The sequence below is a fragment of the Ovis aries genome, chromosome 17 (genome assembly GCF_016772045.2).
Source record: "Ovis aries strain OAR_USU_Benz2616 breed Rambouillet chromosome 17, ARS-UI_Ramb_v3.0, whole genome shotgun sequence".
NCBI classification, from domain to species: Eukaryota; Metazoa; Chordata; class Mammalia; order Artiodactyla; family Bovidae; genus Ovis; species Ovis aries.
The window spans coordinates 60108390-60118713 of record NC_056070.1 but is presented as its reverse complement, the minus strand read 5'-3'; the positions used below and the strand labels follow the sequence as shown (position 1 = coordinate 60118713).

General features: G+C 52.5%; 2 long non-coding RNA genes across 13 annotated transcripts in view; one reads left to right on the top strand and one right to left on the bottom strand.

Annotated features, from left to right (window-relative positions):
- Window positions 1-10324, top strand: part of LOC121816955 (uncharacterized) — a 345801-nt gene that overhangs the window by 46133 nt on the left and 289344 nt on the right. The gene's annotated exons all lie outside the window — the stretch shown is intronic.
- Window positions 1-10324, bottom strand: part of LOC121816956 (uncharacterized) — a 26336-nt gene extending 16012 nt beyond the window's left edge. For all 3 annotated transcript variants that reach the window (XR_009596894.1, XR_009596892.1, XR_009596893.1), the window contains exons 1-4: window positions 10147-10324; window positions 6157-6210; window positions 2710-5308; window positions 1381-1581 (exon numbers count right to left, since the gene is read on the bottom strand). This is a non-coding gene — a long non-coding RNA (uncharacterized LOC121816956). The remainder of the gene's footprint in view (window positions 1-1380; window positions 1582-2709; window positions 5309-6156; window positions 6211-10146) is intronic.

The window sequence follows — 10324 nt, the reverse complement described above, 5'->3', positions numbered from 1 at the left end:
GTGAAAGGGAAGTCGCTCAGTTGTGTCCAACTCTTCACGACCCTGTGGACTGCAGCCCACCAGGTTCCTGCGCCCATGGGATTTTCCAGGCAAGAGTACTGGAGTGGGTTGCCATAGCCAAAGCAGGGGACATGAATTCGATCCCTGGTCTAGGAAGATCCCACATGCTGCAGGGCAACTAAGCCTGTGTGCCACAACTTCCAAGCCTGCGCGCCCTAGAGCCCATGAACTGCAACTACTGAAGCCCATGCTCTAGAGTCTGTGCTCCGCAACAAGAGAAACCACCACAATGAGAAGCCCGTGCACCCCAACTAGAGTGTAGCCCCCGCTTCTGCAACTAGAGAAAGTCCATGTACAGCAACCAAGGCCCAGCACAACCATAAATAAATAAAAATAACAATAATAAAAGATCACTCTGAGATAGAAGTGTATCCATTATACACACACACACACACACACACACACACACACATTTTGCGGCAGGAAATCAACCCCAGTTCAATGAACATCAGTAATGATGGTGGTGTAATTCAGTCCAGGTCCAAAGGTCTGAGAATCGGGGGATGTGGGGGTGGGGGCAATGATGTAAGTCCCAGTCCAAAGGCCCAAGAACCAGAGCATCAGTGACCAAGGACAGGAGAAGACAAATGTCCCAGTTCAAACACAGAGCAAATTTGCCCTTCTTCCACCTTTTCTATTCAGGCTCTCAGTGGATTGGCTGAAGCCCATTCACACTGCTAAGGGCCAACTACTTTACCCAGTCCACTGGTTCAAATGTTAATCTCTTCCAGAAACACCCTCATAGACACACCCAGAAGTAATGTTTTATCAGCTCTCTGGATATCCCTTAGCCTGTTAAATTGACACATAAAATTAACCATCACACACACACACACACACACACACACACACACACACAATTAACCATCACATCAACTAACTCTAGGTCATCATTCCCTCTTTTTAAATTTTTGGTTCCTCAACCAGGGATTGAACCCAGACTCTTGGCAGTGAAAATTCAGAATCCTAATCATTGGACTGCCAGGGAGTTCCCAATCATTCCAACTTTATAACTTTTTTTTTTAAAACACTGCCTGAAATTAACAGGGGAAAATACATCTGCTAGGGGAGAAAGATGCAAAATAAATGCAACTGGGCACTGAATTGCTGCTGGGGACCTAGAGGTGAGGACTTTCCAGGTGGCTCAGTGGCAGAGAACCCATCTGCCAATGCAGGAGACCGGGGTTTGATCCCTGGGTCAGGAAGCTCCCCTGGAGGAGTATTCTTGCTCAGAAAATCCCATGGACAGAGAAGCCTGGCGGGCTGCAGTCCCTGAGGTCACAAAGAGTCGTAGATGACTGAGAGACTGGGCACACTCACATCCAGAGGCCAAGGCAGGGTACAAACTCTGATGTCAGATGGCTTCCTTGATGACAGTGGTTTCATTCCAAAGCAAGTCAGGGTGGTGACATGACCTTAGGCGGCTGACCCAGAGAGGGGCAAAGCTGGGGGCCTCATGGATGGGACCCAAAGAGGTCCTAGAGAGGAGTGCAGGCATCAGGCAGCGTGGAGAGTTGGCCCCTGGGAGAGGAGAATGGAGAGTGAGTTTACCTTCCATCTCCCCTTCCCCTACTGATTCCCTAAAACAGAGAAACAGGCTGGTGGGTGTCTTCCTTCCCTGCGCCCACCCTCCGCTGGGGCATCTCTCACTGGTCCTGGTGAGGGCCACACACAGACACAGAGGTCTCTCCGAAACGGACAGTTAATTATCTCCAGGCCAGGGAGACCTGCAGAATTAAGTTTTTCCGGACTGGACCAGGACACAGGGGAGGCGGAGACCCTCCCCCACCGCCCCCTTAGGCACTCTCATTTCCTTGCCAGTTTTCTAGAAATCCAGGTCACTTTCAAAGCCTGGAGCTGCAGGCTGCTTGAGCATGGGGTCGCTTCCGAGGTCACTGGCTGGACAAGCAGGTCAATTTTAGCAGGAAATCTACATGTAAGTGATGCTGGTTAAGTGGGGACTCTGATCCAGGGAGTTCTGGCCTCTGTCATGGGCCAGTCTTTCCACTTCATTTTATAACTGGGGAGCCTGGGTCCTCAGGAAACTAACATTGATTACACACGCACACTCACGTACAGACTTAATAAATACAACCAGACGTCAGGTATATGGGAGGCCCTTCCAAATATATCTCATTTGCCATTCTCACAACCCGGAGAAGGAGACTTGATACATTTACTTCTTCTTACAGCTTCCCATTTGATAAGTGTTTTTTTTTTTTTTTTCCCTTTACACATTTCCACCGGCCAGATTCCCATTTAATAGATGAGAAGACTGAGTGTTAGAGTGCTTAAGAGGCATGTTTGGGATTGCTCAAGTCAAGTGGGACTTGAACCCTTCTCCTCTGGCCCCCTAGTCCAGTCCTCTTCTTGATTTAACCTTGAACCTTGGAACCCAAAGGGTTGTCTGACAGCAAGCAGCTCCTCTCTCTCACCTGGATTCCCGGTCAGGAAAGGAGGAAGCTCTGGGCCCTCCCTCCGTCCCACCCAGCCACCCACCCGAGGTGCCATTAAAGTTAATTGTTTTTACTGCCAGTTTTACATCGTCTTGTAAATCTTTTTACGACATGGCCCAGGAACACGGAGCTGTGTGCAGAACTTGGGGACAAAATAAGAGTTTGAATACAGAAGCCTGGGTCCCACAATTACCTGGAGGCTGTAAGACAGGGGTCCCTTTGGTTCTTCCCTGACCCGCTGTCAGTTGGGTGACAGGTCTCTTCCAAGCGTGGCTAGGGCTGCGCGTGCACACGTGCATGTGTGCTAAGTCACTTCAGTCGTGTCTGACTCTTTGTGACTTCATGGACCGTAGCCCCCCAGGCTCCTCTGTCCATGGGATGCTCCAGGCAAGAATACTGGACTGGGTTGCCGTGCCCTCCTCCAGGGATCTTCTAGACCCAGGAGTCAAACCTGCGTCTTGTGTGGTTCCTGCTTTGCAGGTGGATGCTTTGCTGCTGAGCCACCGGGGAAACCCTAGAAGGCCGAGATCCTTTGCCCCTCCAATGTCAGCTGGACAGGTATCCCTCTTGAGCCTACATTGTGGAACCTGCCAGAATCTGAGACCCCTAAGCTCTGATTCCAGAGCCTTCGGAAAGGCTGGCTGGGGGGATGGGATGGGGAAACTCCAGTGCAGAAAGTAGGGCGTTTGGGGCACTGGGTCTCTCCCAGCTTCAGGAACATGGCCAAATCACTGAAAGGCAGGTGTTGAGGTGGACACACATTCTAGGCTGTGATGGTCCTGGAGACCCAGGTCTTTCCTAGCTATGTGTGTGTGTGTACTCAGCCACTCAGTCATATCCAACTCTTTGTGACCCCATGGGCTGTAGCCCGCCAGGCTCCTCTGTCCATGGAATTTCCCAGGCAAGAATACTGGAACGGGCTGTCACTTCCTTCTCTAGTCGTTCTCATAATCTATTCCGGGGCCAGCACCCGCAAACCTGTCAGAAATGCAAGTTCTCAGGCCTCACCGCAGACCTCTGAGGGTGCGGGCCTGGTAATCTGATTTCAGCAAGCCCTGTGCGGGACTGGGATGCTCGCTAAGGTCGGAGAACCACCCGTAGAAAGAATACAGGCGCCGGCTTGGGAGTGAAGAGGCAGGGTTTGAGTTCTTTTGCTAAAAATGAGGCTTTGGCCAGGAAACTGTAGGAAACTCAGTGGCAGGGTGGGAGGGCTGGGAGGGACAGGAGAGGAGTGGGGAAATAGGCCACTTAGGCCCCCGGGGAGGATGACAACCAGGGAAATACACCAGAGCGCTCTCCGACAGGGCCTCTGAGGTCGGAGGCCGAGTCCGTCTGCGGGCTCTACCCCGGGGCCGATCCAGTTCAGGGAGGTCAAAAAGGCAGCTCTGAACGCGCCCAACCGGGACTGGAAACATGTAAAACCCTCGGTTCAGCCCGATTCCTCCTCGTCCAGGCAGCTTGTCTTGGGGGCACCCTAACCTCTCCGAACCTCAATTTCCCCATCTTGGGGATCACTGAGGCCGGAAGTTGTAGAAGCACCTAGGAAGCTACGGGGTCCTGCATCGGGACCAGTTTCCGGCTGTGCGCTCCCCGTAAGTTACAGAAAGTCCCTGTGTCAAGATCCCGCCGGAGAGCGGCGAGGGGCGAGGGGCTGCTGGGATTCCGGGCTGCGGCGACTGATCTTTTCCGAGAATCCTCCAATGGTGGTGCCTTCGGGCAGTGCGAGAGGGGCGTGAGGTTAACTTCCAAGCTTTTCCTTAAAGCGTCTGGCGAATAACCCGGGTGTTTGCAGAATTAATGAGTTGCACAGGAGGCTGAGCGCGGGGGCCCTAACTCGGAGAGCCCGCGCACGGCGGCAGGGACCCAGTCCTGGAGCGCAGGGCGCACCGCCTGGGGTTAGAGGTCGACACTGGCCTTCTCCCAGGTGAAAGAAAAGGGTGAGGATGGGAGGATGGGGGACGGAGGAGGGTTGGGAGGTGGGCTCTCTTGCCTCTGGAGGGTTCAATAGGCATTCCAAGTGCTCTTTGTTTTAAAATTATTTTCTATTGAAGTATAGTTGAATTGCAATGTTGTGTTCCAAATGTTCTTTGAGTAAAATCCAAACAATGACCCGATCTCCAGTGAATATCAGTGATGGAGTGCTCTCCCCCTTGCTTGCCTTTCAGGACTGAACTTTTGTTACCTCCCTGCCAGCAACGTCCAGTGGGGAGGGTCCTCCCCAGGACCCCAGACCCAGCTTAGGTTCGAGATCAGACCACTCTCCCCATCTCCTCTCGTTTCCAGCGGGCCAAGCTCATGGAAGGAGAGGGAACCAGAGAACTCTGACCTCCCCAGTTGGAGGAGATGGAGGTTGGGCCAGTTTCCCCCTCCCAGACCCCAGGTCCGAACAGCTGGAGGGGCCTTGGCCTTGCCCGGGGGCCTTGGCTCACCCCCTCCCCCACGGCCCCCCTACCCAATCTCTGCCAGGCTTTGAAAAGTGCCTTTTACGAACTTTTCCATTTTCCTTCTGGAGAAGTGTTTGTTCTCAGTCACCTCGCTGTTTTATGAGCTTCAGAGCTGATCTGCACGTTCTTCCCTCCGTGTAATTTCAATTTGAACTCTCCCCGGAGCGGCCTTTTCCCTCTTGCAGGCTGCCAAGTCGTTTGAAGGCTGTACAAACATTCTTCCTCTCTCTCATCCCCGGGAATCAGGGTCTACACCCACGAGGGTGGGCGGAGGCGGTTACCCCGAGAGTTCTGTTGGGTTGGAGCCCTTCAGCAGACGCCTTCCGATCGATGGTTGGCAAGGATGGACTGGGAAAAGGGAAATATTTGAATAATCGGCCCCGTGGCCCCTCTTTTTGAGGAATATGATGTGGTGTGCGTGTGTAAACACCCCAGATCCATATTTGAAGTCTTGGGAGTGAAGATAGAGGAGGTGCACAGGGATTAGAGATGCGATGATGGAAACTGGCACCTTCTCTCTGTTAACAGCCTGCTTTCAATTTTCAGCTGGTTTCCTGGCAAGGCGGGATTATCCCCACTTTACAGATGAGGAAAACTGAGGCTGAGGTTGGTTTCCCATCCCATCCTGTTGGGATTCATGTCTTAGTTTGAATGAACACTCTTCATAACAATACTTCTCTGGACTTATGGCTTATGTCAGTAACTACTTAAGACAACTGCCCTTCCTTTGTTAAGTACCTACTCTGTGCAGGGCAGCATTCTAAGCCACTGGCTTTTTCATTTCTCCCAAATGTTTGTCACAGTGACTGTATGAACTATGTTCTTAACACATGACAGTAAAGTGTCATGGCAGAGAGACGTTGTCACCAGCCCCAAGTCACATACCAAGGGAGACCGGAGTCAGGAGTTGAACTCAGAGGCAGGCACTCCTAACCATCAGTATCCTGCCTCTGGGAGAGCCTTTCCCAGCTCTCTTCTGAGTCACATGAAAGAAATCCCAGGATTACTGACCCTAGGCTGCATTTTCCTCCCCAGGGTCACGCTGAGGCAAACAGGAGGATGGGGGTGGAACAAGGGTTACATAAGGCAGTAACTTCAAAGGTGGTCACCACTAGGGTGTACAGCCGTGGCTCTGGGCGGTTCGCCAGCGGCACAAGTCTACACTGCGGGCTCTCCACCCACGGTCTCTCACCTACCTCTCTGTGGTCTGAGGACTGAGCTGGTGGCAGAGGCCGCTGAGGGCTGGAGGTCTAGACGTTGAAAGTAAGGGAAGCAGAGATCAGGTGTCGATAATCAGAGTAAAAATAATGATACCAGACATTGTTTATTGAGCACTTACTATGCTATGCATAATATATGGTTCTAGTCCCTTTAAAAGGCACAGAGAAGTTAAGTCATTTTTTCCAGAGTCACACAGCCAGTAAATTCCTGGCTTTAGACACCCTCCAGTAGGAAGGAGGCTGTTAGTGGGGACTCACTTCATGTAAATGTGGCATATTCTGGTGGAAGCAGATTCTGATTTTATCTGAAATGAGCTATAGCACAGAATGAGAGGATCTCAGGACAGTTGGCGCAGCCGGCATCCAGGTGGGGAAACAGGCCTGGAGAGGGGTGGGGGATGTCCTACAATCCCACATCGAGTCAAGAGAGTAAACAGAGGCGGAACCCCCTGGTTCTGGGCCTCAGGATCTCCTTCCCATACCACAGTGCCTGCCACAGCCCTGAGGGAGGAAGTGAGGGAAGGGCCTGAGACAGACCTGGGTTTTTCCTTTTGCCTTCAGCTTACTGTGTGACTTTGTGGAAGTTGCTCAACCTCTCTGGGCCTCAGTTGTTCCAACTGCAAAATCATGGCAGTACAGGGGTTAGAGTGTGCAGTTGCTGAGTCATCGGTGATCATAATGTTCGTAGATACTCATCAGGTCACAACCAAAAAACAGATTCAGAACCAAGCAGATAGAGTTCCCAATCCCAGGGTTCTAGGAAAGCCGGCTCCCCATGCTTTTGGAGAGGGGGTGGCAGTGGGGTGCTCCCTGGATGCCTGAAGAAATGCTCTTTCTTTGACAGCCCAAAGGCTTCTTCTTCTTCTTCTTTTTTTTTTTTTTTTTTAAATTTTTGGCTTCATCATGCAGCATGTGGGACTTCAGTTCCCCATCCAGGAATTGAACATATGTCCCCTGCATTGGAAGCATGGGGTCTTAACTACTGCACCACAGGGGAGGTTCCCCAAAGGCTTCTTGATCACAGCCCAAGGATGGAGTATATGGGCTTCTACAGGAGAAGTGGGTTCTAATCCCAGTGATGGAATTCCTCTGAGGCCTCCTGCCCTTAGGACCACTGAGCCAAGGGTGGTACTGGGGGGCAGGGTGGGGCTGGAGGGTGAAGGTCTGGGCTGGAGTAATTAGCTTTGGCCTGGAGGGTCTCTAAGACCCAGTAGCTCTGTGTGCTAATGCCTGAATGTATATCCAGCCAGAGTGACTTATGTGAATACTTAAGGCCCACATAGACATGGTACACCCCTCCTCTCCTCAGCCTCCCCTCCTCTCCCTTCTTCTATTATTATTATTAGTGCTAGAGCTACACTTTTTCTAGCACAATACGTCAGCTGTATTGCAATTTACTGTATACCATTGAGAGTCAGAGACGTGAAGACATTTGCTCAAGGTGCTCGGCCAGGAAGTGGCCCAGAGACAGACAGGTAAGAATAGAGGGCAGACTGACTTCCCCAGCAGTGCAGTGGTTAAGAATCTGTGCTTCCAATGCAGGGGCCGAGAGTTCCATCCCTGGTTGGGGAACTAAGATCCCACATGCCACGCAGGGCAGCCAAAAGATTAAAAAAAAAAAAAAAAAAGAGGGCAGAGAGAGGAGGTCGGGGGAGCAGGCACTGTGACAGGGGAGAGAATTCCCATCTCCTTGCCCTAAATCTGACACTGAACTGGATCGATCATCCTTGATGTGATCACAGACACCCACAGACACCTGGGACACAGAACACCCCAGGAAGTGGGCTGTTCCCCAATCGAGGGCTATTCCTTAGGCTGTGATCCACAGCCCCAGAAAGGTGCTGATGGCTGCTTTGGGGGCTGATTTATGTTGGTATCTCCATTCCTGGTGACTCCCTGGGGCAGCTTGAGTATTTCATTACAGAGATCTCAGACTTTCCTATTCTGTTCCAGGAGCTGGGAGGATAAGGTGTGTGCTAGGGTGGGTGCTAGTGCCCAGGGAGGCGGATATAGGCAGCCTGAGGACCCAGCTGATGCGAGGATCCTGGGACGCAGGTTTCCGTCAATGTATCAACTACACGGGGAACCAGACACTCCACCGAGGGAGGCTGGAGGCAGGGGTAGGTGGCAGTGGATAGAACCATTGTGCCTTCCGTTAGAGTCAGATGAGGCCTGGGGTATTATTTTGCAGACCCAGAGAGGGGCTCTGCTTGGTCAAGGCCACTCGAATCAGGGATGGAGTCAGGGTGGGAGTCAAGGGTGAGATCCAGCCTAAGAAGGCCTGGAACTAGCCTTTCCCCGCTTCCCTGTGCGGAGGGACTGGGGCAGAGGAAGCGCTGGTGGTGGGGTGTCTCCTTCATGGCGCCTCCCTTCCCCCACAATGGTGTCGTCGGGGTGGTCCAGACTCAGCCTCCCTGTGCCCTGGCGCTCCGGGGCGGAGGCGCATTTTTCCGCATCGTGGGCTGGAGAGATGGCCCAGCTTTGCTGGGCTGGGAAGAAGGAAGGGAAAGCGGGGCCTGAAGGGCGATGCGGGGGTGGGGGGAGTGTAGGAGGAGGGAGCTGCGAACAAAGGGGCCCCGCGCGCTGGATCGGGCAGGGCCGCTGAGTGACAATCCGCAGGCACGCGTGGTGGGGCGGGTTCCCAGGGAGGCGCGGGGGAGGGGCGGGGGGCGCAGGGAGATGCAGAGACACAAACCCACACAGAAGAGAGACACAGGCTGAGGGGGCAGAGATGAACCCACCGAGATCGGGAGAGAGAAACGCACAGAGGAGAGAGGGAGGCAGGCTGGGAGGGTGGTGGATGGAAGGAGAAACACACGGAAGAAGATTGACGCATATAGAGAAACACTGGGTAGAGAGAAAGCAGAGAGGAGAGAGACTTAGGGAGGGAGAGACGGAGAAGGAAGCCTAAACCAAGAGAGGCAGGGAGAGAGACAGTGGAGAGAAAATGAAGACCCAGAATTGATACAGGGATAGACAGACATTGAGAGTGGGAGAAACAGACCTGGAGAGACAAAGAGACAAAGACAGAGAGACAGACACTGAGCAGAGACCGATGATCCAACTGGTCGATGAGACTTGTAGCCAACAGGGGACAGAATACCGCATTGACGCAAATTCACCGTGGCTGCAGGGATCTGAGGTCTACTGTGCAGTGGGTCCTTGGCTGTCCTGGCCCGATTGGTCCAGGGTGAGGGGACATTTGCCCACTCCAGGTCCCAGCATAAGGGTCTTTAGGGGTTAGTTTCTTTTCCAGATAAAGTGTTTTCTGTCAGTGGTTTAAATGACCTGCCAACCCCAGCATGCCCTATCTTTGATTTTTAAATGTCATCCTGCCACCTCTAGGGTGGGCGTCTGAGGGTGTGTCTGTCCCCAGGCAGGGTCTTGGGGACACTCCTCAGGCCCTCAAGGGACTCTATGTCCAGCTTCAGGGACGCCCTTGCCTGCACACACGAGCGTGAACAGGGTCATGCAACCTTCCCAAGATACAAGCATCTTCATCACATATGTTTGCACACACCCTCCTGGAAGCTCACCAGACACACACACGATACTCACTGCAGCATACACATGCGAATTCACGCTAAGCATTTGTTGAGAATCTGTTACATGCAAAGTGTTAGACTCGGCATTAAAGATAGAAAATGGAGTAGGAAAATTTCTATTAAAGAAAGAAAATGGAGGAGGAAATGGCAACCCACTCCAGGATCCTTGCCTGAAAAATCCCATGGACAGAAGAGCCTGGTGGGCTGCAGTCCTTGAGGCTGCAGAGTTGGATTTGCCTGAACACGAAAGATAGAAAAACAAGACAATGAAAGGGATCTCTCAGTCTTCCTCTGTAGACCACTGTGCTGGGGCCCTGGTCATGGGGACTGTCCCTCTGTCTTTGAAAATGTCCAGGGTCAAGGTCTGTGGTGTGGTAGAGAGGTCCAGCCCCCCACTGCCATCAGGGCTAAGAGCACCCACCTTAGTCCAGGTGAGGGGCCTCCCCAGCTATGTTCGTTGTTGTTTAGTCACTAAGCTGTGACTGACTCTTCAGAGCTCGCCAGGCTCCTCTGTCCATGGGAATTCCCCAGCAAGAGTACTGGAGTAGATTGCCATTTCTTTCTCCAGGAGATCTTCTCAACCCAGGGATTGAACCTGC